Source organism: Suncus etruscus, chromosome 4 (genome assembly GCF_024139225.1).
Source record: "Suncus etruscus isolate mSunEtr1 chromosome 4, mSunEtr1.pri.cur, whole genome shotgun sequence".
NCBI lineage: Eukaryota > Metazoa > Chordata > Mammalia > Eulipotyphla > Soricidae > Suncus > Suncus etruscus.
The window spans coordinates 42,642,403-42,667,556 of NC_064851.1; the positions used below are offsets into that span (position 1 = coordinate 42,642,403).

Here is a 25,154-nt window from a genome sequence, read left to right on the forward strand (position 1 = left end):
TCCATGCTATCTCGCTGGCAAGCAGGTCAATTTTTAAAGCAATTAGGAATGCAGCTTAATTAAGCAAGTCATGGGTGAAAGTCATAGAAACTCACAGTGTAGTAATTTGGACACTTAAAAAATTTAGGAACCTGTCTACATTTTAACCTTACAAGAAACTATTAATGAATCATTTATATTCATTTTTAAAATAATCACAGGAGGTAAGAGAGAGCTAGTCCAGCTAATACTGTGATTACTTTGTATGAGGCTAACCCAGGTTTGACCCCTGGCACAGGTATGTTCCCGAAACTGCCAGTATAGCTAAACACCCAGAGCACAATACCTGCTTTGTTCTCAATAGATAGAATTCCCCTAAACACACAGAGTTCACACCCTGCTTTCCTCTAACTTGATCGGCTGAAGCACATTATAAGTATCCCATATTCTCACCTAAAATAAACAAGTAATCTCTCTAAAGTTGCTCCCAGATCGTTTGAATCTCTACTTGCTCATGCTCTGCTGTCCACTGCACACTAAGACCTCCTTCCTGGGCCTTGTTGTGATCTTGCCTAGGATGACAACCCTGGCATCTTCTACATGCCAGGAGTGATCCCTGTGTTCAGAGGCAGGAGTAAAATCTGAGCACACCCTGGGTATGACTTTAAAAACTGAATTAAAATAAAATAAAAAGGGCTTGGGAGATATCATGGAGGTAGGGTGTTTGTCTTGCATGCAGAAAGACAATGGTTTGAATCCTGGCATCCCATATGGTCCCCCGAGCCTGCCTGGAGCGATTTCTGAGCATAGAGCCAGGAGTAACACCTGAGCACTGCTGGGTGTGACCAAAAAACCAAAAATAAAATAAAATAAAATATTAATAATCACAGTGAAAAGGCAGTTATATTGCCTTGAAATGCATGATGCCTAGGTTTATTAGACTCAGTGCTTACATCAATAGGAGAAAGAACAGAAAATAACTAAATGCTATTAAGACAAAAAAAATTCAATGTGTTATATAATTTAATATGAAATCAACAGCAAAGTTTACAGCATATCCCTCAAAAGAGTTTTAAAAAGGATCAAGTCCTTCCTATCCCTGATGGTTTAGATATTAAATATTTTTGGAGTTTAAGGAGTTTAAAGACTACATGACTTTACCTTGCATGCAAGAGTTGCTTCAATGTGCTCACACAACCAACAGATGGCAGAATTGATTATGTTCTCCTAAGGTTTAAAGACAAATCTCTATATCAGAATAGACTGGTTTTTAATATCATTGTCTTTCTCTAGGAGTCAAGATATCTTACACATCTATAAAGGCATATATTCTCCTCTTTCCCACTCCAAAGTTTATTTCTTAGACTCTTTGCCATGCTTAACGAAGAGAAGAAGGAACTTTGGAGGAACAAAAGGCTCACAGCACACTCTTAAAGAATGGACCATGAAAAAAAAAAAAAAAAAAAAGAATGGACCACGAATGGTGTGTGAGATAGAATTTTTAGCATGTTCTTCAACAATTGTCTCCAGTGTACATTGGCACTCTTTATCTCTATTACCTGTATTATTTGGGGGGGAGGGCCATACTCGGTGGCCCTCAGGGGTTACTCCTGGCTCTGCACTCAGAAATCGTTCCTGCAGACTTAGGGGACCATATGGGATACCGGGGATAGAACCCAGGTCAGCCACATGCAAGGCAAACAAACGTCCTACCCACTGTACTATCACTCCAGCCCACTATTCTATTTATTGCTTAAAAGAGATGTCCGAAAACTCATTTTTGACTGGATTCAGAAGCTCTCAAAGCAGACAGCCCCCGTCTCTTGAAAATCTGCTCCTGGCATTTCTTTTACCTCCTTCATTCTCTTAACCAACAGTTAGCATTCTCTGCAGCCTCTTCCTTGCTTTTTATGGTATGCTGTTTCTTCACTGCAATACGCTGAGTTTGTGTTGCAGAACACATGGAATCTAAATCTTAGATGAGTTGGTACTAAGTTTCTTACTTCTATTATTCTTTTGGGGGAGGTTAGGCCACATTTGGTCACACTCAGGAGTTACTCCTGGCTCTGCATTCAGAAATTGCTCCCTGGCAAGCTCAGGCAACATATGGAATGCTGGAGATCAAACCCAAGTCTGTCCCGGGTTGGCTGAGTGTAGGCAAACAACCTACCACTGTGCTATCACTCTGGCCCCCCTTTATTAGTTTTACCTTCTTTATTTATGGTCTTTACAAAGTACTGGCAGACATCCTCTTTTTCAGAGAGATTAAAAAGTGAGGATTCTGCTAGTTGTTTGGGGTCCTAGACACTGAGGCACAGTATTGTCAGTGAATCTAGGAATATCCTTCTCCCTCTCTTTTCAATGACCAAGTCGAGAACACTCAACTGGGCATCAACAATGAAACCTCAACTGGGCATCAACAATGAAACCACGAACAGATTTGAACTTTCATTAGTCCTTCTTGTTCTATAACAGGAATGTCCCTTACTCAGCTGTAGTCAGAGATCCCCTGTAGTCAAGATCCCCTGCTTCAGGGGAAAAGCTTGCTTATCATGCTTGTCAATGATCTGGACCATGTAACCCTTCCATTCTTCTTCCAGAGCATCAGCAGCGACTCCGGTTGCCAACCACTTTTCATAAACGTTACAAAGTTTATCGTCCACTTCAAGAGTTTCTGGCAGCCAGTGGCTGGATAAGAGATATAAGAGATGTTTAGGGGGCTGGAGAGATAGCATGGAGGTAGGGCATTTGCCTTGCTTGCATGCAGAAGGATGGTGGTTCGAATCCCGGCATCCCATATGGTCCCCCAAGCCTGCCAGGAGCGATTCCTGAGTATAGAGCCAGGAGTAACTCCTGAGCGCTGCCGCGTGTTACCCAAACATAAAAACAAAAACAAAAGGAGAGAGATAAAGGAAATGTTCAGCTTCATGTTTAGGCAGCCCAAAATTTCTTAGCCGCCAGAAAAAGAGGTCTACTTCTGCTTAGCTAAGAACTAATAGACTCTCCCCCTTTTTATTTTTAGTATTTCCCTCTGGCCCTAGAGTCTCTAATATACCATTCAGTAATTATTTGTATTATTATAATTTAAATATAGAAGTTTATTGGACAGTAGAAAGGAAAGGGAAGAAAACTCTCCAACTGGGGAGAAACTTAGTATAGGACTAAGCTATAGTTTATTGTTTTGGTCCTTCCACTAGACTGTGCTATGAATAAAATAATTTTCTGTTGCTATATCCAGAGCTTGGGATAGTACCTGGAAAATAGTGAAAAACAGAAAAGATGGATATCAGAAGAGATGACACCTGGAAAAAGCATATCATGGGATTTGGGGGTGAGGTATTTCAATGGTTCATAAACATTGAGGGCCTCTCCTCAATTTGCAGCCTGAATTTCTGCTGGGGAAAAAGGGTTCAAACTAGAATCCTTAGTGAAGGCAAAACATGCCCTCTCTCGATTTGAGCTATCTTTCCTGTTCTACACTGAGAAATTTGGAGGGGGTTGGGTCACACCCGGAGTGCTCAGGGGCTACTCCTGGCTCTATGCTCAGAAATCACTTCTGGCAGGCTCAGGGAACCATAAGAGATTCGAACCACCATCCTTCTGCATGTAAGACAAATGCCTTACCTCCATGCCATCTTTCCGGCCCCTACACTGAGAATTTTGATTTGTTTTTGTGGGTGCAAAGCTCCCAAATAGTGCACACATGGCCTGGAAGTGGAGACTCCCATTGGCACTTGGCCTATTTATGCAGACCTGACAAATCAGCTTGATTCAACCTTGAGATGCTTTTTAGATCCAACTCTGCTGAGGTACCTGCACCCCAAAAGAGCTGACATGCTGGATGAGGTACATGAGAGCATGAGTAGAATTCAGGATCAAGGAAATATGCTCCTACCCAACATTTCCTAATGCTTCAGGGGTGCTAGAAATGGAATTTCCTGCTTGTTGTTGTTGTTGTTGTTGTTGTTCTTTGGATACTATATAGCTCTATGTAAACCTTGGTTTTCTAGCCTTCACCTCACCACAACCCACTACACTTCCCACTTCACACCTTAAACAACTTCTCTTTTCCTTGCTTAAAACCTAGCTGAGTACCCTGATCTTCCAAACATTGATGAAACTCTTCGATGACAGCATCTGTACAATTTAGAATATTTTAAATTGATTATGGAAGAAATTTGGTTACACTTCTTTGACCAAATCGTTTTTACTATACTTTTCCCTTTTTTGGTAAACTTTCTAAGAGAATGGCCTTCTCTTTTTTTCTCAAAATCTTGTGCATCAGCTCAACAATTTAAAGATGACATCTGAAACCATATAGGTTCAGCCAAGCTTGGCATGGGTACACTCAGCAGAGATATATGCTATTAATCAATCTGTCTTTACATTTTCTCTTATCAAAGAATAAATATGAAGATACAGTTCATGTTGTTACTGCTGCTTGGTGAAGTCACTGAGGACCAGGCAGCATCTGACTCCCTTCCAAGCATCTGGTGTCAGTCCTCGAGTTATAAAGGGCTGTTCCACTCCAGGTAATGTTTCTGAGTCCTTAGAAATGAAGAAAGAGCAAAGCCATGGGTCAAAAGTGCATGCTAATTGAATCTGTGACTTTGTAATAGGAAAATCATATCTTTTCAGAAGCAGGCTTCCTCTGTCATTTTGTTGTACAACATATGATTACATAAGCAGCACTTTGAGAGGCACATGAGAGGCACATTGCTCTCCTGAGCCCAAACTGGTCTTTGCTTATAATAGACAAAGAAGAAGTTGGAGGACCGGAGAGATAGCATGGAGTAGGGTGTTTGCCTTGTATGCATAAGGACGGTGGTTCGAATCCCGGCATCCCATATGGTCCCCTGAGCCTGCCAGGAGCGATTTCTGAGCGTAGAGCCAGGAGTAACCCCTGAGCACTGCCAGGTGTGACCCAAAAACAAATAAAAGAAGAAGCTGGAGATGAGATGAGACAGTATCTTTTACAGAGTCTATACCAGGGGTCTCAATTTACCTGGGGGCCGCAGGAGGCAAAGTCGGGGTGAGGCAGGGCCGCATAAGGGATTTCGCTTACAGAATATTTGCAATAAAAAATCACAAACAATCGCATTAAACATTTGCATACCCCGAACGGAACTGCCTGGGGTATGCGAATGTTTAATGCGATCTTTTTCTTACTAATGCGATTTTTATTGCGATTATTTGGTAAGTCAATAATCGCGAATACTGCGATATTTGAAGGCCGGCCGCGGGCCACAAAATGTTGTACGGAGGGCCACAAACGGCCCGTGGGCCGCGAGTTTGAGACCTCTGGTCTATACCAACCTTTTGGAACTCTACCCTTCTCCATGCAACTCTATATTATTTCAAATTATGTGCAGATAAAGGGTAAACATTCAATGTCTCTAAGGCCAGGAATGAGTGCCGAGCATATTGTAAATGTTCCATGACTAACTGCCTCAATTATCAGCAACCAGGTATTTATTAAACAGACTAGTAAACACAATGTAAGTATCTGTCTAATAACTATTTGGCTGCCATTTATGTTTAAAATATGACCACAAATGATATATAATTGGTTAAGTTATTGCCTCTTCATGAACTAAAAGGATAGGTAGGAGCTGATTGGTGAAGACATTTCAGAATCATGCAGAAATATCAGTTTGGAATCTGGTCAGTTGTGCAAAGTTCAGGCTCAGAGGCCAGACCAGCCAGATTTAGATGTCAGCTTTGTATCACTGATGGTACAAAGTATGCTTCTAACTACGCATTCCTGTGAAAAATCACTTCTAACTATGCATACCTTGAATCAAATACTAGTCTTCTCATGTATGAATTAGAATTAAAAGAAAAAAAGTCTAGTCCTTAGATGCATTTTTAAGAATTATGAGAACATCTATTAATAGATGCATAGAATGACTCATGCACTGCTGAGTAACAAATTTTATGAAGGAGGGCCCCCAAAATACACAAGTCCACATGTGTACCAATGCCCAAGGCACAGTGCTCCTAGGCAGCCAGCTCAGACCTGTGTTAGCTCATTACTGTCTTTCTAATTTACCCAGAAAAAATGAAGAAGGGTGAGCATGAACTACTGAGAGAATGAAACAAAGTAGAGAGGACTTCTTTCTTCTCTCTGAGAGAGAAGTCACTTCCAAATACATATTAAGTATCACCCCCCCCAATATCTCATATTGTAAATGGCCCAAAAATATTTCTGGGTATCAAATTATATATGAGCAACAAACCTTAGAAACTTCTCAGCATACCATGATTACGAAGGTGGTTTCCCCAGGACGAGGTTTATCCATTGCACTCCGGATGTGCTGTCCCCTGCGATTTCCCCAAATGTGGGAAACTCGACTGCATAATTTGTGGTAGTGGGGGACTACGTTTGCGCTCTCCCCTTAGAAAAAAGAAAAAAAGAGAGAAACTTCTTAGCAGATGGGATGAGCAAAGTCCTTTCAAAATCTACAGTGTAATTTATTTTACATTCTTGTTGTAAAAATTTTAGGAATTAATTATGTTATAAAGCATTAAAATTGGGGCCGGGCGGTGGCGCTGGAGGTAAGGTGCCTGCCTTGCCTGCGCTAGCCTAGGACGGACCGCGGTTCGATCCCCCGGCGTCCCATATGGTCCCCCAAGAAGCCAGGAGCAACTTCTGAGCGCATAGCCAGGAGTAACCCCTGAGCGTCACAGGGTGTGGCCCAAAAACCAAAAAAAAAAAAAAAAAAAGCATTAAAATTAAGTGATGTGCAGTTACGTAAAAATCCTGGGAAATTCTCCCATTACCCTGCCACATTGTTTCCCAATTTTCCCCCTTACGGGCAGGCAGAGCCCATATTTCTTAATAAAGTTATAATGCAGAGTGTGGCGTGAGTTCCAGCCTCTTCATTTTTACAAGGGAAGATAATTTCCAGGAAGGGATTTTAAAGACATGAATACTAACTGAGTAGAGCAAAGTAGAGCAATGTATGTGAAACAGAAATGTCTCCCAGTATTTGGGCACTGGTGCAGAAGACCAGAGCTGGTTTTAATTATGTAGAAGTGATTAGCTACAGTAAAATCCAAACTGGAAAATTGCTTCAGAGTTGAAGAATTTATAAGATTTTAGAGTTGGCAGAGACCAGAATAATCATCTTAAATGATTCCCTACACTTTATTCAATCTAGTCAGCAAATATCTGATGAACATCTATTATATGCCTGTAACTCAAGTACAAATTTATAATAGTAAAAAAAATGTCACATCCTACCACATGAAAGTTATTGTGATTCTAAACTTTAACAAAGAAACATACATAATGGTATTCTTACATTTTAAATAAAACTTTAAATTTTACCCAATACCTAATAGGGGCTAGTAACTAAGATATACAAGGTATCCACAGAACTTAAGAAGAAAAAACATATAACCTCATCAAAAAATGGGGTGAAAGAATGAAAATGTAGTCCAAAGTCTCATAAAAAAAATGCTCCACATCACTAATCATCAGGGAGATGCAAATCAAAACAACAATGAGGTACCATCTCATGCCACAGAGACTGACACACATCACAAAGAACAAGAACAATCAGTGCTGGAGGGGATATGGGGAGAAATGAACTCTCATTCACTGCTAGTAAATATGTGGGCTAGTCTAGCCTTTCTGGAAAACAATATGAAGATTCCTCAAAAGACTGAAAATTGAGCTCCCATATGATCAGCCATACCACTCCTAGGGATATACCCTAGGACTCAAAAAACAATACAAAAATGTCCTCTGTATGCCTATGTTCATTGCAGCACTATTTGCAATAGCCATAATCTGAAAGTAAACCAGGTGCCTGACAAAGGATGAGTGGCTAAAGAAACTGTGGTACAGCTACACAATGAAATACTATGTAGCTGTTAGGAAATATGGAATTTGTCTACACATGGATGGACATGAAACCTATTATGCTGAATGAAATAAGACAGAGAGAGAGAGATAGACACAGAATAGTCTCACTCATCTGTGGGATTTCAGAAAAATAAAAGGCAGTATGAGTGGTGGGAGTGATAGCACAGCAGTAAGGGATTTGCCTTGCACGCAGCTGACCCAGGCCAGACCTCGGTTGGATCCCCAATGTCCCATATGGTCCCCCAAGATTTCTGAGCGCATAGCCAGGAGTAAAGCCTGAGTGTCACCTGTTATAGCCCAAAAAACAAACAAACAAAAAAAGCAGTATGAATACCCAGAGACAATAGAGATGGGATCAGGAAGGACCATCCCATGATATGAAGCTTACCACAAAGAGAGGTGAGTGCAGTTAGAGAAATAACTACATTAACAACTATCATAAACAATGATAATGAGTGGAAGAAATAGAATGCCTGTCTCAAAGTCAGGCAGGGGATGGAGAACATTGGTGGTGGGAAGGTTTCACTGGTGATGGGGGTGTGTGTATATTTTATGACTGAAACCCAACTACGAACATATTTGTAATCATGATAAAGATATTAGAAATAATAAAAAATTAAAGTGTCACATTGTAATCATTATGATAGCACTCACATTTGATTAAAATGGTAGTATTCATATTGTATGAATTACCTAATTCCTTTGACAGAAAACACTTGATTCACAAACATTTCCTAAAATTCCTAACATATCGTATCACAGTATTCTCCAAGCCTACAGTCTAAGTTGGAAATCACTAATCTAGACTCAAATTAGAAAATCTAAAATTCTAACCAGTCAGTTGACACTAGTCTAATTTTAGACATTAGTCAGTCTAAAATTCCTCTTTTATACATAATGAAAGCTTAAGGATAAAGACTTGTTTCTAGCTTCTACCTTTCCTACTAGCTAGTAGTAAATTAGTAGTAGTAAAGTAAAGTCCTTGCTTCTATGTCACACAGCTTTACTATTTCTTCCCTTACAGGATGGAAAACACTGTGGCACCCATGATTCATTCCCTCCTTCTGTCTTAGGAATTAGAGCTGGGGATATGGGCAGCCAGTTGATGATACCTTTATAGCCTCTTGCAGGCATCCTTGTGACTTTGACCCAAGGGTTGTAAGCAGTGGTTCAAGGACCAGTGTGTGCCATTTCCCCCTTACAAGGAAAGCTTTAGCTTTTCCCAGACTGTCTTTTGTGAGTTCATTTTGACTGTGCAGGTCTTGTCTACTTCCCTAGGGACAACCACATATATAGGAAACTGCATATTGGAGGCCCTCAAAGAGAAATCCTACTGTTCCGGTCCCCCTGGGTTGGCACCTGAAAGATTTCTCTTGTATATTATGATACATTATATTACAATGTATTATATTACATTATAATATTATATTATGCTATGCTATTACATCTTTTATCTTATAGATGTCATTATATTACATTGATGTTATATATTGCATATATATTATATATTGTTATGCCAATGTTATAATAATATTGTATATTTTATATATTTATTGTATATATTTATTATATAGATGTTATATATAGGTACTATATTAGGTTATACTTTTTTTTTAGGTTATACTTTTTATCCAGCTCTATACTTTAGAATTTTTTTGTTGTGGAAATTGAATGTAAATCCAACTAAAATGACATCATGTGCTCAGCCACAGAAACAAGAAAGTAAACTGTTAAGAGACTTAATACTCCTGAAAATCTAAGGAACATATCTCATCCTCTCATCTTGTTATCTAAATCTGAATACCTAAATTACCGCTGCCCTTGGGCTGTGAGAAAATAAAAGGACTATCTTGCTGTGGTACAAGGTCCCCTGTTCTTTGCTCTGTGCAGATAACTCCCGTATTGGGTCAGGTCTGGGAGGAAGTGCATAGCAGTAGTGAAGAGGGACTAGGTCTAAAATCTAGGTGGAAACAGCATTATTAGGTGACTTCCAGGATCCAAATCACCCAGGAAATGTAAACAGACACTCCTCAAGCTGAACTGGGACAGGGAAGTGGCCTTAGTCACCAACAACTAAGGAAGAACAGAGCAGAAAGTTTTCATGAACTTTCAAAAAGTGAGATGGGGGAGCAAGGCAAAAAAAAAAAAGTGAGATGGATTGAGAAGAGAATTCCAGATAGCTTCCTCAAAGGGTTTGGGACAGAAAAGACAGGAGAAAGCCAAGCTTTAGGGGAGTATCACAACCATCACAGCAACAACAATAAAAGGGAAGAAGCCTTACAATAGGCTTTGGGCTTGTGGTTGGTGACTTGTGGGGCTAACTGCAGTTTTGGCAGAAGGATGTCTACAGTAGCTCTGTGTGGACAATACTAATAGGGATAGTGCTGTGAGGAAAGTTCAAGTTGATTTTATGTATCATCAGAGTCCTAGGGGGAAGAGTCAGCAAAGCAGAGCCCATAAGTACTTGCCGTATTTGACTTCCCTCCTCTTCCCTTCCACAGCTAGGCATAAACCAGGAGCTAGGTAGGTTCCCTTGCATATTACAGTAACTTGTTTCCCTTTGTTTCCAGTAGGTTGTTTTGGTTTTGATTGGGGGAGAGGGATCACACCAGCTCCTGGTTCTGCACTAGGGATCACTCGCCAGTTTTCAGTCTTGATATAAATTGATCTTGTTTCAATTTTTAGTCTCATAACTGTAAGTGAGGCTGGCGAAGTTGGATCCCAGACAAGTAGAAAGCTTAAAGATTCAAAAACCAAGGGCCAGAGCGTTGGTGCAAGTGGTAAGGCATCTGCCTTACCCAAGCTAGCTTAGGACAGATCTGTTGTCCCATATGGTCCCCGAAGCCAGGAGTATTTCTGAGTGCATAGCCAGGAGTAACCTCTGAGCGTTATCAGGTGTGGTCCAAAAACAACAAACAAACAAACAAAAAAGAATTCCAAAAATCATCCACAATACTTTGCAGGAGGAATAACTGACAACCACCCTTTCTTTTTTTTTTTTTTTTTTTTTTGGTTTTTGGGCCACACCCATGTGATGCTCAGGGGTTACTCCTGTCTATGCGCTGAGAAATCGCCCCTGGCTTGGGGGGGACCATATGGGACGCCGGGGGATCGAACCGCGGTCCTGATCCTTGGCTAGCGCTTACAAGGCAGACACCTTACCTCTAGCGCCACCTTCCCGGCCCCGACAACCACCCTTTCTTCTTAGTGGTGGGGATGAGTTATTTATAATGTGTGTCAGCCAATCAGGTTTGGAGGAAAACAGGAAAAGGAGAAAACAAGATAAAAAGAAAAAGAAAACAGATAAAAAGCTCTGTATAAGGGGAAAACAGGACATATGCTCTATTAGGGAGAAAAACAGGATGTATGCTTTGTATAGGGAGAAAAACTGGATGTGTGCTCTATAGGATCTGTGTATTTACCTACAATAACCACCCTTGGAAGTAAGCAGGAAAGGCTAGTTTGACTTTCTCTGCTTACAGCCTTTAAAGTGTTGCCCCAAATCACACAGCTAATACCTGAGTTGGGATTTTAAATAAACTTTCTGGCTTCAGTTGATCTCTGTAGAAAAGAGCTATTTTCTGAGGGACATGATTGACTTTATAAACTTAAGAGTTTGGTGGGCCTTGAATTGCTGTCAAGTGTTTCATTTTCTCATTTTATGAGTAAGGGAATTTAAATTGCAGAATGAGGGCTCTTTCCTATTGTATTGGGCCCTCCTTTGCCCACCTGCTCCCTCTCATCTCCTGAGGTAATACATAAAGAGAAGTGCCTTGCAAATTAGACAGGTTTTCCCAGTGGAGTATCTGGACAAAAGAACAAAGAAGCTTTGATTCCTGCTTCTCTGCTTTCTGGCCCTCGGGTGCCCATCTACTTCAAGGTTGTCAAACTCCACTCACTGTCTGGTTGCTCTAATCCTGACATAAATGCAAACCGTGATATAGATACACTACTGTCAAGTCTTCATTTTATTTACTTATTTATTTATTTTTAATTTGGGGGGCCATATCTTGCTTACTCCTGTCTCTGCTCATGTTCATTTCTGGTGAGGCTCAGGGAGCCATTTTTGGTGCCAAAGATAAAATCTGGGATAACAAGTACAAGGTGGCACCTTAACCCCTGTGCTCTCTCTCCAGCCCAGGAGTCTCAATTTTTAAATCAAGAATATGAGAGAAAGTCCCACTTTCAACTTTTGGAACTATCTGTTCTTTTAGATCCTTCTTCACCCTCCTTCTCCCTCTGCCTTCCTCCTCTCACTCTTCCTCCTCCTCCTAGAACTGCTCTTGTAGTCAATGAGATGGCCAACCCCTTAGAAGGCAATGAAGGGAGGTTTGTTGTATCTTTTATCAGTATTGTTTTTACCATCGAAGTAGGCTCTTCCAGGTACACAGACTGAAATAGAAGTAAAAATCCCAGGAAAAGCTGTTGAGGTGGAGCTGTCTCTGTAAATTTAGAAAATCCTGTCCTTCAGAATTTTTTTTGACCCATGAGGTCAATAGTTCCACTCACACAGCTAGGCCGCTCTCCTTAGTTATTTATGCAAACTTCCATTACTCAAGGTGAAAGATATTTGGAGAGATGAAAGAAGTCTATTTAAACACACCCCTGTACACTAGAGTACCATGACTTCTTACCCTGAGATGAAGTCTCTAATTTTTCTCTGGGATTCTAGTGTTGTCTTTGATCCTGTTTCCTACAGACCCTACATGATGGCTAGATGGCTAGATGGCTAGAGTCTGGATGAAGGATTCTGTTTTGCCTTTTGCAAACAAAATAAGCAGTCCATGCTGAGAAAGCTGGTGCCAGTTCTGGCAGCATCACAGGTCAGCAGGGAAAAGAATCCATAGCCCAGAGAAGCAGCGATTGAAAACTTACATCATTGCCCTACGTGCACCCCACTGGCCTCCTACAGCTACTTCAGGTACTGAATTCCTACACTGGCTCTTTCGTCAGAGTTCCTCAAAAAACCTCTAAACTGCACATCTTATACAATATCCTAATGCTCTTTCTGTGGATAGATTCTTGGACTTATTTGCAGCAAGTCTTAGAAAAATTCTATTCAAAGCCCAAGAAAAAAAGACTTGGATGACTTCTGAAAAGTCATTCTATATTTGTCTTTCTTAACTTTTTTATCCTTTCAATGGTATCATGAAATTGGCTTAAGCAAAATAAAAATTTCTTTTATTTATGTCTGAAAGTGACAGAATTGTATTAAGCACTTTCCTGTACATTTCATTTAATCATCATAACAATATTGATCTCTTTCTTCTTAGTTAATATAATTGAGCCTTAGATTTGCTTAGTTTTACAGGAGTTACTAATTAATAAGTTTAGGATCAAAATTCAGATGTGCTTATCTTTAAAGTCTTTAACTGTCATTTTGAGGGGGGGGGGTCTCATCCGGCTTCACTCAGGGATTCCTCCTGGCTCTGCACTCAAAAATCGCCCCTGGCAGGCACGGGGGACCATATGGGATGCCGGGATTCAAACTACCGACCTTCTGTATGAAAGGCAAACACCTTACCTCCATGCTATCTCTCCAGCCCCCTAACTGTCATTCTTTACACAGAAACGATCACAAAGAGAACCTTATGTTTAGAATTTCTCATTTTCTATTTCATTTCCAATTGCAGTTAGAGTGTTCAAAATATTTTGTGAGCATCTTTTTTTAAAATTTCATCATAACTTTGTAAATACGTTAGACCAGATCTCATTTACATTTTATATGTGAGAAAACTAAGATCCAGACAGCTCAATTTTTTTTGTCAAGGCCCTAGAACTGGTAAAGGCTAAAATAGAGAAGAGAATGTGTATCTTTTGCATGATAGCTTCGCCTCACTCTGCCTCTCTAATTAGACAAAGAATCATGCTAAAAGAAAGCTGAAAGGTTGTGGAAATTGCATCTCCTATTTTATCATAAAACTGTAATAGCCAGGGACCAGAGAGAGTACAGGGGTTAAGTCAATTGCCTTGCATGTGGTGAACCCTGGACCAATATCCATAGCAACATGATTCCTCAAGCACTTTTGGAAGAAATTCTTGGTCACTTTCAGATATAATCTCCCAATATAAAAATAAATAAATAAATAAATAAATAAAATAAAACTGCAAAATTTGAGAGTTTTCTACCCAAAGTGGCCAGTTAGCCAGTAGCAGAATTCAGACTGCTGATCTTAGTAATATTTTCACTCATAAAATAAACTTATAACCAAAATAATCAATAAAACAAATATTTTAAGATAAAAATATATTGCTTCTATCTTCATCATTTTTTCAAAGAGATATTTTTCAAGAAGAACATTAATTGGTCATTAACATAGTGATTATAAATGTATAAAGAAATTTACCTTTGATATAAATGTATGACTTTAGATTAAAGATATTTTTTCACTTAGGCTACTTTAGGTTTGAGGAATTGTCTGAAAGATTGGAAAATGTTACCGGTAGTGGACTGGATGACTATTTCTATATCTAGCAGTAGAGGGCGCTCTATGAGAAGCTGGTTATGCAGACTCCAGGGAAGCCATGGAGCCCGGTGATCGAAAGAACAAAGGCAACATAGCAGACAGGTACAGTAACTGTCATGGAGCCAGATATCACAAGCCACATGATGGGTGACGAAAAGTTAGGGGTGGGTGTATTGTGTGTGTTTAATTTTTGCTATTCTTTCGATATTGTCTTAGTCCTTTATAGCACTGATTTTTCACAAATACACACTAAATCTTTCTATCCTTGAACAGCATAACAGGTTAATGGTCATCTCCATTAGATAGATTTAGGAACCTAGACTAGGTGAAATTAAGTGTGGATTCCAAAGTCGTACATGGAAAAATTATTTTACCCATAGTTTTCCTTCCAATAACATCTTCACAGTGCGCCAGGACTATTTCTGTTGGTGACCACATGGTTTTTTTCTGTTGCCTACATTATTATTACTACTTAATGTTTTTCACAGGCAAAAATCTCTAGTTAAAATTCTGTTTTAGGGGGCCGGAGAGATAGCATGGAAGTAAGGCATTTGCCTTGCATGCAGAAGGAAGATGGTTCGAATCCCAGCATCCCATATTGTCCCCCGAGCCTGCCAGGAGTGATTTCTGAGCGTAGAGCCAGGAGTAACTCCTGAGCACTGCCGGGTGTGACCCAACCCCCCCCCCAAATTATGTTTTTAGGGACTGAAGCAATAATATAGCATGATTAGGTACCTCCCCAAAAAAAGAAAACCCAAAAAATCCACAAAATTCTCTTTTATTATATTACAACATTGTTTTGCTCCAGCCAGTATAATATTTTTACTGTTCCACATGCATGCTTCCATGTCTCCCCATGTTTTCATTTCTATTTCCTTGAGTCTTTGCCTTCTCCATGATCTACTCAGGCACTTGTGGCGCTATGAGAAGGACTCAATAAATAAAGGGTCACAGTGGTTCTCAAGCCTCAGGAGGCTTCTGAATCGCCCAGGAAGCATGTTGAACTATGGAAGTCCAACTCCTCTCCAATGATGATGATTCCTAAGATCTAGAGACCAAATGTCCTCAAACTTTTTAAACGGGGGGGGGACCAGTTCACTGTCCCTCAGGCCATTGGAGGGCTGGACTATAGTTTAAAAAATAACTATGAAAAAAAATAACTATGAACACTTTGAAGTTAAAAACAAAATGGGAAAAAAAATGCAATATTTAAAATGAAGAAGGCTGGGGCCAGATCTGGTAGCACAGTGGTAGGGCATTTGCCTTGCATGCAGCTGACCAAGGACCGTTCGATCCCCAGGCATCCCATGCCAAGAGCGATTTATGAACGCATAGCTAGGACTAACCCCTGAGCGTCACCTGGTGTTGCCCAAAAACCAAATAAAATAAATTAAAATAAAATGAAGAAGGCAAGCACCTTGGACCTGAATTAACTCTCTAGTGGTGGTGTTGTTACTTAGACTTCTTTTTTACTTTTTGGGTTTAGGCCACAATGAGATTACTCCTGACTTTACACTCAAGATTCACTCCAGGGTTTGGGAAACTAGAAGGGATGCTGGGGATCAATCCCAAGTTGATTATTTGCAAGGCAAGCACCTCACTCTCTGAACTATCACTCCAGCCCCTCTTAGATATTTTGATTAAGTTGCCTCATTTGTATACACGCTATTTCTCAGGAACAACAAGAATCTTTGATATCGATTCTCAATATTTTCTTTTGCACTAGCAAAATTGAGAATCACTGTATGTGATTTTCAACAAGGACTCTCTGTACACATCCCCTTTAAACTCATTTGATCCTAGTTGTGTTTGCAGTTGCCCTGGACTTTCTGTTGCCTGAAACATATTCTCCATGTACTCACCTGTGAACTCTTACTCATGATTTCTTGTCAGGTAATCCCAGTGACCTTGTCCCTGGTTATAGGTGAGGTGCTCCTGTTGTGAATTCTCACAGCACATGCACAGTCCATTATTTTGTTTCCTTAGTGATTTTATTCCAGCCTCATTTGCTGGTCACATAGTTATCTGTTTGAGAGGGCAGGGAATTTGGCTTTCTTGGTGAGGACTGCACTGCAGCACCTAATCTTAGAAGGACTAGGCGCACATTGGTCATTTGTATAGTGAATAAAAACATGGAGAAGACTACGAGAAGTCTGGGTGGAGAAACATGAATTCATTACAGGCTGTAAAGTATGAAGACAATGACCTTTAAGCAAAATGGAGTTCCCAGGGAGTGGCTAATGGGAGTCTTTCACCAGTTTCAGGTTTTCTGAGGATCCATTTCCATTCTAGGTACAATCATGAGCTCCCTCTCTGATGGGACACACCCTCTGTTAGACACTGAGAAGGCAAAAGTGTGTAAGGCTCGTCTGAACTTGAGAGTGTGACATTTAAAGCGAAACCATTTGGCGATCTCTATGCTGGTGTGTTTAACTATTCATAGGAAACGAGCTAACGCTCCTCCACTCTCAGGGGAGGTCAGATGACACTGAGTCTATTGCCACCTAATGTAACATAAAAGGCAACGAACAGGCATAATGGAATGAAGCCAGATTTCAAGTCCTATGAGCCCAGTTTGGGGTGTTGATGCTCCCTGTAGCCTTAGTTGTTTGTATAAAATAGACCTGATCATAATAGCAGTGTTGGCACCTGGAGCAATGGTTACATTATAGAGCCTGGTGCCAGGTACTTGGCTAAGCACTTTCCATGCATTATTTTGTTTAACCCATGCTCAGATATCTAATACATAAGTGCTTTTACTGTCACATTTCACTGTTGATAAAATTGCCTCATGCAAGGTAATGCATTTGCCTGAAGTGACCCCATAACAAAATGGCACAGTCAGGATTTGAACCTGGGACTAGCTAATAAGTACATAGGTGATATAGATATGAGGCTGGCTGGCTGCCAGGCAGATAATGAGTCTTTGATAAAAGGTTTCTAATATCCTTATTGCACTTAAGAAGTTGAGTGCGATCACCTTAGGGGGATTGACTATGAGGGCAGTTTGACAGAGGAGGGAGGGGTTTCTGAGCACAAGTTGGAGGCAGGAAGGACATGCACATGTCCATCATGGTACGTGGATCTTCCTGTGCTTAGCAGTTCTCATCTTCCCAGACCATTTCCTGAGGTACTAATAGGATCTATAGGTTACAGAGGCTTCACATGCTGCTCAGTCAGAACTCCAACCCTATGCAGGCATCCACACACACCCCTGGTAAGTGACTGCCTTTCAGTTCATTCCTATTCAGTTAAACCCAGAATCTGCCAGTTGTCTCTTCTCTGCTCTTGAGCAACAAAATCAATAGAAGCATGAGTCCTTGTTCATGGCTTTAAGAGGCAGACCGTCTTGAATGGCCTTTAGGAGCACTTACTCCTAAAGATGAAGAAGAAATCAGCATCATTGGTCCACACTTAGAAGGTTTAGAACCCACCACATGTTCCACACGCAGCTTTCCTGGAGTGTTGTCTGGCAGCCTTGGGAGAGGCTGGTGGTGTTCTTGCTCCCTCCTGCTGGATGAGCTTCTCCCATCCCTTCTTAAAACTGGTCCCTCCAGGAGTTGAGGAAGGGTGGCTCTGTTTTGGACTCCAGGGGAAGGTGCCTCTGTTTCAGAATCTGGCTGAGGGTAAGAGAACCTGGCTCAGCTGCTGCGACTGGCACCACGCTGGGAGCCAGAGGCGGTTGTCACGGAGCGTTGGCTCTGAGCTCAGCCTTTTGAGGGCCAGTCCTGCCTGCTGCCCATCCAGAAGCTGCTCCGAAGCTGGCACAGGCCCATAAAGCTTTCTGGCAACAGAGTGCTTGTTCAGTGATGACTAATTTCATCCCCAAGGCTTTCCTGCCCTTTCTGTCCCCAGTATGAAAGCAGAGGGAGGTGTCTGAATTGAGTCCTTCCAGTTGAGCTCTGGACACAGAATATGAGCACTGGAATGGTATTCCATTTCTCAATGCATCTCTCCATGGGATCCTGAGTGCCCCATCTTGTCTTTGCCCTGGGCCAGGAAGGCAGGCCGTTTTGTCTTTGGGTGAAGAAGAACAACTCTCCTTTTCCAAGAGCTGGGGCCTTCATCTGGGTTCTGGATTTCCTGGTCTTAACTGCGTGATGAAATTTTGCCATATCCTCTCATCCAAGGCAAGCTCATCCTGACCCTATGATAGTTTCTGGGTTCAGAGAAGATCAAACCCAAGTTCTAGTGCAGCCCTGAGAGGCTGTTCAGGCAGCCTCACTGCACCCCCAGGACTCCCCTTTTACTCTTCCTTCCCTGAGCTTTGCCAGTTCCTGCAGTGCTTCCCATTGTAACTGTGAAAACCTCTCTCCAGTCCTTATCCCAGTTCTTAACAACCAATGCTTTTATTGCCTGCAAGACTTGTGCTTGGGCTATTTTTAACTTGTCCTTTCTTTTAAAATAAAAAATTACACCAGAGGAACTTAATGAGCCCCATTTAGCTTTTTGTAGAAAAAGAAAATTTGTAGACACGAATGAGCAAGTGCTTCTGAAGGCCAGTCAAGCTGGTTTGCCTCTTAAAGACAGTTTTTCCCTCTCTCAATACAATGGGTTATTTGCAGGCAGCAACTCCCCCACCTTACCAACGCACCACATGAGGGGATGCCTGGAGTTCACTGCAAACTTCAGAGAAGGTGGAGTTTTAGGGAAGAGGATCACAAGATAAATTCTTACTGTCTGGAGGGATAAGAAAGGAGAGGAGAGGCCTATGGGATGAAAAGCTACTAAACTTACTTTCAGCTGCACTCACCACTCTACACTGAGAACTACCATAATCATGTGAATGAATGAGGGAACTGAAAAGCCTGTCTAGAGTACAGGTGGGTGTGGGGTGGGATGGAAGGAGATTTGGGACATTGGTGGTGGGAATGTTGCACTGGTGAAGGGGGGTGTTCTTTACATGACTGAAACCTAATCACAATCATTTTTGTAATCAAGATGTTTAAATAAAGAAAAAAAAGAAATATATAATTAATTTCTGAAAGCAACTTATTAAAAATTTAAACAAGAAAAAGAAAAACTTGCTTTCAGCTGATTACGGCACTTCCTATCTGTATGAGTCTTCTAACTAACCCAAAGTTTTTAAGCCAACAGGAGAAAAAGTGAGGTTTCAGATTTTTGTCAGCATGTAAAACACATATACAGCACACATAGCATGTTCATACACACATGCACAACAGTAATAACACAACAACAACAAAAGGATCAAACAGGGAATAAAAGACCGCTAGTATTCTTTCCAGATTGTGAGAATGATGACAATAATCATCTCAGCCCTTCCACTGTCTTGGGACCAAAGTTAATTCCAAGACAAGGTTCTCAGCTGTTGTATGTGGCAGCAAGACCAGATCACAAATCACAGCGTGGCCTCCAGCCGAGTAAGAGCTGTCAGCACATGGCCGTTTGTTCCCTTCTCTTGTAAATGCTTGGATCCAGGAAGTCCTTCAGGCATGAAAGCATAGTCCTGGCTCCAGGGTGCTCACACCCAGCTCTGTGGCTGTTCCAAAGTCTGCTGATTACCTTCCCAGTCATGGCACTTGCATTTGTAATTGAGGCTTGGCCCTGTCTTTAACTAATGGATTTGAAATAAATGCTCTCTGGGCTAAGTTTCTGCATCCGTGAAAGGCACATGAATAGTCTCTAACTGCTACTGGCGTGTTGAAGATCTTAAGGTAAGAAAGGGAGATCCCTTTCACTGGGTACCTGTACTTGCTACCATAACCAGTTTCTAAGATGCCTCCAGTCAAAGGCATTTCCTGATATGAGGTGCTGTGAGTTGTTTACAGACTCTAGATGGCCAAATCTCATACCAAAGTGGTGTCCAGGAAACAACACCCTCCCCCTCGACTATTTCTTTTTTCTTTTTCTTTTTTTACTTTTTTTCTTTATTTAAACATCTTGATTACATATATGATTGTGATTAGGTTTCAGTCATGTAAAGAACACCCCCCTTCACCAGTGCAACATTCCCACCAATGTCACAAATCTCCCTCCATCCCACCCCACACCCACCTATACTCTAGACAGGCTTTCCAGTTCCCTCATTCATTCACATGATTATGGTAGTTCTCTGTGTAGTTATTTCTATAACTGCACTCACCACTCTTTGTGGTGAGCTTCATGAAGTGAGCTGGAAGTTACAGCCCTCCTCTCATTGTCTCTGAGGATTGTTGCAAAAATGACTTTTAATTTTCTTAAAATTTATAGATGAGAACCTCAACACAGGCCCCTTGCCGGGTATGTATTGTGAATTGGGGGACAAAAAAAAATTTATAGATGAGTAAGACTATTCTGCGTCTCTCTCTCTCTCCCTCTGACTTATTTCACTCAGCATGATAGATTCCATGTACATCCATGTATAGAAACATTTCATGACTTCATCTTTCCTGACGGCTGCATAATATTCCATTGTGTATATGTACCATAGTTTCTTTAGCCATTTGTCTGTTGAAGGGCATCTTGGTTGTTTCCAGAGCCTGGCTATTGTGAATAATGCTGCAATAAATATAGGTGTGAGGAAGGGGTTTTTTTGTATTGTGTTCTTGTGTTCTTAGGGTATATCCCTAGGAGTGGAATAGCTGGGTCGAATGGGAGCTCAATTTCCAGATTTTGGAGGAATCTCCATATCACTTTCCATAGAGGTTGGACTAGATGACATTCCCACCAGCAGTGGATAAGAGTTCCTTTCTCTCCACATCCCCGCCAGCATTGATTGTTCTCATTCTTTGTGATGTGCGCCAATCTCTTTGGTGTGAGGTGGTATCTCATCGTTGTTTTGATTTGCATCTCCCTAATGAGTGTGAGGAGCATTTTGTTTGTTTGTTTGTTTTTTGGGACCACACCCGGCAGTGCTCAGGGGTTACTCCTGGCTGTCTGCTCAGAAGTAGCTCCTGGCAGGCACGGGGGACGCTATGGGACACCGGGGCTCAAACCAACCACCTTTGGTCCTGGATCGGCTGCTTGCAAGGCAAACGCCGCTGTGCTATCTCTCCAGGCCCACGAGGAGCATTTTTTCATGTGCCTTTTGGCATTTTGTATTTCTTTTTTATCAAAGCGTCTGTTCATTTCTTCTCCACATTTTTTGATGGGATTAGATGTTTTTTTCTTGTAAAGTTCTGTCAGTGCCCTGTATATTTTGGATATTAGTCCCTTATTTGATGGGTGTTGGGTGAATAGTTTCTCCCACTCAGTGAGTGACTCTTGTATCCTGGGCACTATTTCTTTTGAGGTGCAGAAGTTTCTCAGTTTAATGTATTCCGATCTGGGTGAGGCCTTCTTGTAATCAGGCCAAGGATTTTTTTCTGTTTTCCCCATATTTTTCTGGGCCTATGCAAACAATGGCGATTGCCACTGTCACACCTTTACTATTGTATTTTTTCTTTAACCTTATCCTTTAAGAAAAAAAAAGTTTACTGAACTTAAAAATAAATAACTGTCTCGAATACAGGCAGAGGATGGGAAGAGGGGAGAGGGCCATTGGGAGAGGAGAATGTTACTCTGGTGAAGGGGGATGTTCTGTTTGTGACTGTAAATCAAATGTAATCATGTTTGTAATCATGGTGCTTAAGTAAAAAATAAAAATAAATAATAAAAAAGAGAGATCAGATTGGAACAATAGCACAGCAGGTAGTGTGCTTGCCTTGCACACAGCCAAAGTTTGATTCCTGGCTTATACATGTTCCTTAGTCCTACCAGAAATAATCTACCCTGAGTGCAGTGTCAAATGTAGGCCCTGACCATCTCAGGATGGCTCCAAAACTAAGGGGAAAAATGGTGGGTCCCCAATTCAGAGGCATCTGAGGATAAGGCCACTCTCTCTGATCCATGTTGGTTTCATAATATGCTATTATTTAGAATTCATGTTATTTTGAGGATTCCAATATATTTCAGGAGATAAAAATAGTCACTCAGAGCTGAATAAAATGCTGTTGGATCATCTTGAGTTAAATGAGCTTTCAGATGCTGGGGAATAGAGAATAAATTAGTTTAGATTTTTATTTTATATTTAGTTTAGATGTATATCTTAAAATATTGCAAAGAAAAAATTATTTGTGGTCAACGTGTATGAAAAATATGCATTCATACTGTCGACTGTATACTTTATTTATCAGAGGCAAACAAGATTTGTCTTTTTAAGTCTCTACTCAAGTATAGAGTTTAGAATGAAAAAGATAAATAATCTAGGGTTTTGATGACAGCTTGAAAACTCAGCAAAGCCATATTAAAAAAGCAGTTAACTGAAGTCCTACATGTTTGCTAAAGTGACAGAATAAAATTATAGACTTTCTTTCACTTTATGCACAGTATACATAGATATTCTGTCTCTATCTCTAGTGAAGGACTTACTGCCCTATGGCTACAAAATGGAATGAAAGTGAAGAGCTCATTTCATTGTTCCTTTTTTATCCACTCAATGATTCATTTATCCTTTGAGACCTGGCAAAGTGACCTACTCTCCTCTGAAGATGTCCCAGTCAAAGCACAATTTTGTTGTATTCTGACATTCCCCACCAAGGCTATGAGTTCTTCCAGGGCAAGGGCCTCTTCCCAGTAAAGGTCTGCTTTATTATTATATAAGTTAGCACCAAAAACAATGCTTAACTTGGGGTCAGAGAGATAGAACAGCGGTAAGTCATTTGCCTTAGACGCAGAAGGATGGTGGTTCAAATCCTGGCATCCCATATGGTCTCCTGAGCCTGCCAGGAGCGATTTCTGAGCATAGAGCCAGGAGTAACCCCTGAGCGCTGCCAGGTGTGACCCCCCCCAAAAAAAACACCCCCAGAAAAACAATGCTTGACTCATAGTTAACAAGTACTCAATAAATATTACTTACAATATATGAAAAGAAAATTGTGTTGAGTGCAGGCATGTGTGGCAATGACAATGGAAAAAAAACTGAAAGGATTCATGGTGTGATTAATTCACAAGTGAATAGCCAACAGCTCATCATTGCACAAGATGATGGCAGAAACTGAAGAAATTTAATATGGAGTCTAGGTCCTAGTGGGGAAAAACAAAAAAGTGTGTGCTTGTTCATGAGCTAGTTCATGATGCAAAGGAGCAGGAGCCTGGTATTTTAAATTCTCTGCCCCATCTCAACCTCAAGAGAATACCCGCCCCCAATAAAAATTAAAAAATTAAAAGAGAATTGCCCTATCCCAAAGTTTTAAAGTCAAGAGGTTGTCAGAATCACTTTTTCTGGGGGAATTTTTGGGGGAGTGATAGTTAAGGCTACACCTCATAGTACTCAGAACTTACTCCTGGTTCTGTGCATAAAAGTCACTCTTGGAGTGACTCTGGGGACCATATTTAGTACCATGATCAAAATGGAGTCAGTATGTTCCAGGCAAGTGCCTAATTGCCTCTGCTAGCTCTCTGCCCTGGTGCTTTGTTCTGTACACACCTTATTCTAGTTTGCCCCTTCTTTAAACATCACCCCAATATCCATACTGCTTCCTACTACTGCCTTTAGATTTTCTGGTTTCCCAACTGAAGCCATCCTGACCGCTCCTAACCTGTGGCCTTTTTCCTCTGTCCTGGTTACCCTTCTTCACACTGAAACCCATTGTGTGCCCACCCTGCTTGACATCAGAGCCCTTATTCATGAAGTAGGTTAGTTCTGGAAGATTAGCTCAATGGTCTGATTCGCATCCTTTCCCCTGCACTGGAAAGATTTCTGTAAGAAGCAAAGTAGTTAGGAAAGATCCTTGGAGAAGTTGCCACCCCTTGCATGTGCTAAAGCTTTCACAAAGGAATGTTTAGCTTCAATGAAGCTCAGGTTTGTGTCTTTGGTGGGGGGGTGGGAGTGTTTGGTTTTTGTCCACACCCGGTGACGCTCAGGGGTTAATCCTGGCTCTGTGCTCAGAAATCGCTCCTGGCTTGGGGGACCATATGGAATGCCTAGGATCAAACCTAGATCCACCGTGGGTCAGCCAGGCAAAAGCAAGTGCAAATGCCCTACCGCTCCGGCCCCCAGGTTTGTGTCTTTTTTTTTGGGGGGGGGGGGCTTTTGGGGCCACACCTAATTTTTTTTTTTTTTTTTTTGGTTTTTGGGCCACACCCGGTAACGCTCAGGGGTTACTCCTGGCTATGTGCTCAGAAGTTGCTCCTGGCTTGGGGGACCATATGGGACACCGGAGGATCGAACCGCGGTCCGTCCAAGGCTAGCGCAGGCAAGGCAGGCACCTTACCTTTAGCGCCACCGCCCGGCCCCGGGGCCACACCTATTTGATGCTCAGGGGTTACTCCTGGCTAAGCGCTCAGAAATTGCCCCTGGCTTGGGAAGACCATATGGGACGCCGGGAGATCGAACCGTGGTCCTTCCTTGGCAGGCGCTTGCAAGGCAGACACCTTACCTCTAGCGCCACCTCACCGGCCCCCAGGCTTGTGTCTTAATCGCTAACCCTCACTCCCTTGGAGCTTGCTCTCACCACCCTGTTTTCCTTTTCCAGGTGGCAATTCACAGTTTATGCCAGGATTGACTTTCTAATGCTCAATTTCATTTCCTCTGGCTTCTGAAACTTCTGAGGTTCCCTTTTCTTCATGGGTGCAGCCTAGTGCTAGAAAATTCTTGAGATAGTTATCTAAATGGTACTTTCCCACCATCATCCATTCACATAATATCCTGGAATGCAGAAGGTGTCAGGATAGAAGGTTGTTTTCAAGACTGGGTCAGATTCAGAGGGTGAGTAGGAAAGGCTGGCAAGTTGTGGAAACTACTCAAAAGGTGTAATTTTTGAATTCAAAAGTTCACTAGGAAGGGCCAGAGAGATAGCATGGACATAAGGTGTTTGCCTTACGTGCAGAAGGTCGGTGGTTCGAATCCCTGCATC

The 25,154-nt window shown here is 41.4% G+C and overlaps 1 protein-coding gene, 1 non-coding gene and 1 pseudogene across 2 annotated transcripts in view; 2 read left to right on the plus strand and 1 right to left on the minus strand.

Moving 5' to 3' along the window:
* Positions 1 to 1,753: 1,753 nt before the first annotated feature.
* Positions 1,754 to 23,888, minus strand: LOC126007042 (40S ribosomal protein S6-like; annotated as a pseudogene).
* The window catches only part of LRRC8D (leucine rich repeat containing 8 VRAC subunit D), a 171,463-nt gene continuing 148,802 nt past the window's right edge, over positions 2,494 to 25,154 (plus strand). The window contains exon 1 of the mRNA XM_049772192.1: positions 2,494 to 2,505. The gene's annotated coding sequence lies outside the window, so the exon portion shown is untranslated. The remainder of the gene's footprint in view (positions 2,506 to 25,154) is intronic.
* Positions 6,224 to 6,379, plus strand: LOC126008090 (U1 spliceosomal RNA). The gene has a single exon (XR_007495500.1). It is a non-coding gene; the product is annotated as a U1 spliceosomal RNA (small nuclear RNA).